The sequence below is a fragment of the Pseudochaenichthys georgianus genome, chromosome 3 (assembly GCF_902827115.2).
Source record: "Pseudochaenichthys georgianus chromosome 3, fPseGeo1.2, whole genome shotgun sequence".
In the NCBI taxonomy this organism is placed as follows: Eukaryota; Metazoa; Chordata; class Actinopteri; order Perciformes; family Channichthyidae; genus Pseudochaenichthys; species Pseudochaenichthys georgianus.
In genome coordinates this window covers 48,747,934-48,754,688 of record NC_047505.1, presented here as the reverse complement: position 1 = coordinate 48,754,688, position 6,755 = coordinate 48,747,934, and positions in this window count along the sequence as shown.

The window sequence follows — 6,755 nt, the reverse complement described above, 5'->3', positions numbered from 1 at the left end:
ACTGCTGTCCAAAATATCGATCACCTCAGTGTGGACATTAATGTTTTCCAGAGAATAATTCTGTGTCTTTTGTATTCCACTATGACCTTTATAACTACTGTCCTTATTGCTAATAATGAGAAAACTAAGAGCTGGATTTATACAAAGATATTTCACAGAAAGGCAGATTACTTTAATAATACCAAACACACTTTTTAATCACTGTCTTAGTATAGCGGAGTCTTGGTCTGACCCTAATAATGCGAACATCATTTGAATAATCACATACAGTATATTTCACCTTCTCCTACAGGATATGCTAATGATGTGAACGAACCCCAGGCAAATTACCGCTGTCAACGATATCATTAGTTTGCAGTTATTGTGTAATGGTGGTGTTGCTGCCGCTTGAAACTTTTCTAACACTCAAAAAGCATCAACTGTGGTCGTAAAATCTTAACAAACATGGTCCGTGTTGCCAGGCAACAGACAAATGTATCAATGGATTTAAGCATACCCAGTAACACTGTAATAAACGGAGGGACTTGTTTGGCATGACATCAGCTTCCCGGCGCTGCATCCTTAATGTTTTCCTTAGCAGAGGAAACGTATTGCATGTTCTGTACCGTGCCCATATTTCTGTTTACACCTCAGGCAACACAACATTTGCTTTGTGTGGAACTGCAAATAACATATTCACTTCTAGATATGGATGCATACGGTAAGAAACACACAAACACAAAGTGTATTAAGAAGAGGTAAACTCAGTGACCTATATGAGGAAGAATGCTTGTGTCCTCTGGAGTTATGTGCAGCGCTTTCATTACATGCTCTTCTTCCTTTCTTCACTTGTCTCAGCAAATCTAATTTGGCCAGTTGTTATTGTATCAGAGACGTGTGTAAAAGTCAGAGACAGGGTAAGGGCCTAATGAAAATGATTTGCACTGGCATTTCCCACTGCAGACATAATGTAACATTTGAATAACACGTTGATACATGTTTAAATAGTTCAGGTTCAATCAGCCTTTCAGGGAGTTGAGCCTACAGTTACATTCTTCAGGATAAGTCATGTAACATAGTAGGTGACAATAAGCACTTTGCAGTTAACAGGGACGCAGAACGGCGCAGAGGGCACGGACGTGAATGAATTAATCTAAAATGGCTGTATAAACAAAAATACTTGATGTTTATGTTTTTTCACTACATGTTGATTTAAGAAAACCGCATTGCTTTCAGGATCTGTCACTTTCAGCAGTCTCCACACAACATGTTGGTTCAGCGTCAGTGTGTGAGAGCCGAAGCTGCTCTGTGTTGACCAAGCAATGTGGACGAGAACATCAAAGCAATGGAAATGAAGCTTTTCCATAAACATTGGTTACTGTGAGCGATGCCAAACAAGGAAGGTTGGAGAGGTGCAAACTCCTGCACATAGCCTACTACGTGAGAAACCAGTTCAACTGTGAGAACAGCAGAGAATCACTCATCAGGTTTTTGCACGTTAAACCCAGGCGGACCCTTCATCAAGCCTTATATCACTATAGTGTTATCTATTAGACATTAAAGGGGCCCAATTATGCTAATTTTCTCTGTCTGAAATCTGAGCCAGGTCTGCTCTGATTGGTGAACTAGCCGTCTCTGTTGGGATTGGTCAACAGTTTAGCCTGTGGGTGGGGGGGGGGGGGGGGGGGGAGAGATACTCCCACACAAAAAAAAAAACACACTACAGGAAAGGGAAAACCCCAAAAAGTACAATAGGGCCTCTTTGACAGCACTACTTGTTATGTATCAAGTTATTGTACAGGATTATGAATATTGCAGAGTCATCATCCAGAACTCAGAGCCTGTAGTTCTGACTCTTCCCCACAGCAGATGGACCGTGAGTCCACAGAGAGCAGCATGCAGGCCTCATGATGGAGCAGAACGTGCAGCGGGGTGAAGACGAGCAGAGAAAGTGAAGAGCAGCACCGAGGGTTCAGCACGTGTTCTGCTGCTCCAGATGTGCCGTCTTGCTCTTTCGGCATTTTACCTAAAGCCTCTGAGCTAGAACAACGAGGCTTTTCAATTGTTCTCACAGAGGACTGCTGTTCATCACGATTCACCACAGCTCAGCACATCATGGAATCGCGGCTCACGAGGCGACTATTCATGCATCTAGTACCGTTTTGATTTTTGAGGTTTTCTTTCTTGAATACTATATAGTTCTGGATTGTATTCTTTTACAAGACTATCGTTGTGACCTTTTGCTTTCCTTTGCTTTTCCTTATGTGCAATATATATAAATATGCCGTTAAAAGCTGTGCAATTTAGAAATGGCTGCTTTATCTCAGAACTGTTACAGGATGTCTATTCTGTGTATTTTATAAATTGTGTATTTTTTTTTTTTTTTTTAAATTACATTGTTGTATCTTTAATCTTTTTGAATGCATGTTTCTTGGGTTATATTAAGCTGTCTTGGCTCTTTTCTCTTCCCTCTGTGGGACGAATAAAGGCATTCTGATTCTCAAATATTGTGCCAACATTTGCGCGTTGACCTGACAGTTCTGCAATTTGAATAAAATCCTGAGAATGTGCATGCTAAATGTTACAGTGCGTCTGCAGAAGAAGGCGAATAGATGAAAGGAAATCATGTGTGGTGAATTGAGATTACAGCGAATTAGTTGAAATGAGATTTAAGTAGATGAGAGGAGATTACGTGGTATAAAATGAGATGAGATTAGACTGAATGACATAAAGGGAGATGGGAGTAACCAAGTGTGTCCCTGTGAGAGGTCTCTGTGCAATGGTAATAGACCAAAGGTTAACATGTACTGTATAACCTTATTATTTCCTTACAGTTGCCCACATTCTCCTCAGCTGTCAGGTCTGAGTAATTGTATTTTTAGAGTAATACATATTAACATTATTACAGTAGATGTACCAGGGTTAAAGGAGCAAAGCATGGCCCCCGGCTGATGATCCTGCAGCTGACCTCACGGTGCTGTGGGGGGTGCAACGTGCAGAAATACCCATCAGTCTGTACAGAACAAAAGGCAGTATGTTTGGAAAAGTAAAAATAATAATGTTTCTTGCTGCAAGGAATTTGATTTAAATGGTATAACTGTCCACCATGAGTCCTACACAGATTATACATGTTGAATCCATTCAACGATTTTAAAGATTACATCAAACAGAAGAGACTGTTTTAGCGCTTTTAAACTCATTGTTTTCTTTCAATGTGGTTTTGTTTTAATCTGAATCCATTTGGGTTGCACTTTACAATAAGACTACCCTAATAAAGGATTCATAAAGGGTTTATAATTAGGTTATTACTTAGGTTGTAAACACTTTATCATTAAGAACCTTTTATAAACCAGTTCTAACAGTTTTCATACGTCAACACAGGCTCACTATTTGGCAAGACGACTGAGCCTTATATTGCCTACTTAGCTTACTTCGTCTTCAGCCAACATCCTTGGCATCTGTTGTTCACCGAGTTGGTTCTCCCCCCTAATGGGAATGTGTTGTACACTTTACAATAAGGCTCCCTGTTGGCAGTTATACATGGCAAGCCATTTGAGTATTTATTCCACATCCTTGATATCAGACGGCAGCGGCCTACACTAGTTGGCTCTTTGATTTCACTTCTTAGATATACGGTCAAACTAGTTTAGCACTCTGCTTTACTAGTTAAATAAAACATTACACTAGTCACTCTTTTTCAGACTGTTAGCACATAAGCCTCGCTAGTGACGCCAGGAGCAGCACTTGTAGCACCAACGTCCCAACTTGTAAGCTTTTTGATGAACTAGTACTCTGACCGTACTAGTGACGCTAAAAGTCTTACAAGTTAACTAGTGCGCTACAAAAGCTCTGATATGTTAACTAGTTACACAAAAGAAGCAGAACTAGTTAACTAGTGGCATACATTTGTCTGCACTAGTTATAGACCATAAGAGCCAACTAGTGTAGGCAGCTGCCGTCTGATATCAAGGATGTGGAATAAATAGTCAAATGGCTTGCCATAGTCATAAAGAGATACCAAGAAACATCAAGATGGAAGGGGCGAGAATCAACTCAGCGAACAACAGATACCAAGGATGCTGGCTGATGAGAAGACGAAGTAAGCTAGGTAGCCAATATAAGGCTTAGCAGTACAGATACATGTGGGCTCACTATTTGGCAAGCAACCGGTCACAGTCGCCCTGTTTATCTCATGTCTTATAAAAACGTATTAATGATTTATAAAGTGTTCACAACCTAATTAATAAATGAATTACAAACTATTCGTAAACCCTTTATAAGGCTAGTCTTATTGTAAAGTGGTACCGACATTTGCAACTAGTTGGCATGGAGCAGCTGAAGATCAATATATATTTTTCGGAGTTGTTTGAGAGTTTTAGTTTTATTGGAGCATTTATGATGAACGATCGCTGTCACCGCTAACCTCTTTGAGAAATACAACGTGTTTTCTGTGATTGCTTATAGGAGGAGGAGGAATAGCGATTAGCTTGCATTAAGCAGCTAAAGAGGCCGATTCCCATCAGGAGATGTTGGAGACTTTTTAGATGAGCATCTCTGTCAGCACCAACCTCTTTAAAGAAAGACATTGCGTTTCCTGCAATTGCTCTTAATAAAAGCCATTATTTGTTGCTGGAGAATGATTGTAATGTTAACGGCTGTGGGAGATGTCTGGCTTGCATTAGCAGTAACCTGATACAGCTTTGACATGTTTTAAGGAGCGTTAAAATAAGCAGTGATGCCGAAAACAATTAAAAGGTATTAACGATTGATTACAAGCAGAAAGCATGCAATAGAAACGCAAGCCATAAATAGTATTGGAAATGCCGTTTCACGTCATTAAAATCTCAAGGATTAAACTCTTAGATTTAATCAAACATGAAAGGAAAATGATTGAAGTAGCTTTTTTTTAGTTTCCTTATATTACAAAATGTGTGTTTTATTGACATGCCAGTATGAATTAGCGTGTTGTCCGTCTTTGTAAATCGAAAGCCTCTGCAGAGCTCAGTCTTCATTAAACTAACCCGATCACAACACACATTCTTCCAAAGCATCAGATGAGTGTTGTTTCATAACAGTGACAAGTCATCGCCTTCTCTTTGTTTTCTCCGTGCCCTACTTTTGTCAAATGTTACTGAGGAGACTAGAGGTAGTGATTCAAGCTCTTATTCACTTATATAAAGAAGGAAAAACAAATCACTTTGAACTCTGCAGGAAAGCGAACAGATGCTAATGAACAAGATGTTCTAGTACAGGCCCCTGGCAACAGGGTTAAAACATTTAACAGCGAGGTAAGTAAGAGAAGACATCCACACGAGTGAGGGTACAAACTGGAAATACCCGTGATGATTCTTACTCTGCCTGGTTCGAATCACCAAGAGACATATTTCCTTATTAACTGTTTTCATGAACAGTGGAGGCATTTTAATATTTTAATGATCTAATGCAAATGTTCTTTTTTTAAAGATATGCTTCCAGTGAATATAGCATCGTATTCCTGCAAGCAATTATGCTTTTGAGGTAAATCAGTGAATCTAAAACGAACTGATTAAATGGGTCTAAAGCACTCTGAATCACATGTTGTCTCTTAGTTTTCATCAAGGACATTACCTAATGGCTTCCAAAGGTAAGCTACAAATAGTGTATCTCCATCCGTGAAAGAAATACTGATTTGTGCAATTATTATTTCAATTGTGTATGTATGAAAGATTGTCAGTGGGTGGGCAAAAGAACAGTTTTTTTGTATTTACTTTGAATTTGGGACGTCTTAAAGAGGGCCCATTATACCTTTGGGGTTTTCTCTTTCCTGTAGTGCGTTATAGGGTTTAGTGCATGTAAATGGTCTGCAAAGTCTAAAATCCCTGTGATCCCTCCAGAGGGAGTATCTCTCTCACACACTCCACCTTCGCCTGAAGCGCCTCAATTGGACTCATTTGTTTACATCCATAACATACTGACATCAATATGTAACACTCACACTATTGGCTCCATCACATTGTAGGCTAAGGGGCGGGGCATCTCTAAGCAGTTGATCAATCACAACAGCGCCGGCCAGCTAACCAATCAGAGCAGACTGGGCTCTGGTTTCAGACAGAGGGTGAAAAGAGGTACAGTATGTAAACACGAGTAGAGGCACAACATACGTATTTAATATCAAAATATGTCCTTTTTAATATATCAAATTAGAATCTACAAGTATTATTTCCATTAGTTTGAGTAAGTTGTATTATGAAGGTGTTTGCAAACTAGTTCCTTCTCATTGAAGTGACATTTCCTTTAGTCACAGTTTCTTATTCACCTTGTTTTCCTGACATGGTGTGCCAACATTTCTGTCCATTTGTATTGTGAATTAACCAACCCTGCCTCCGTCCCCAGTCCCCGAGAGGAGAGCCAGGTGTAATCGTCGGTGATGTGACCGGCCTGGTTTACATCCATCGGACTGTGATGGATGCAACTGTGGAGGATGAGGCATAACATTACATATACGGAGACATGCAGCCGCCGAGTTCTGCTAATAAAGGTTGGAAAATGTCACGAGTTGCGTGTTGGTGTAGCAATAACAAGCAGTAGCACAAACAGAATCATGAATAATGTATTTACATGTGCACGTAGACACACACACACACGCCTGCGCGCACACACCAAACAAATCACGTGAAATAAATGCTTGATTATAATGTATGAAATGTTTCTGATCAGTCAGCTGAAAAACTAATTTCATTTTCTCATTAGAAGTCTCTGCCCCGAGGCTCATTCTCATGTCAGTGTTTATTACTCTG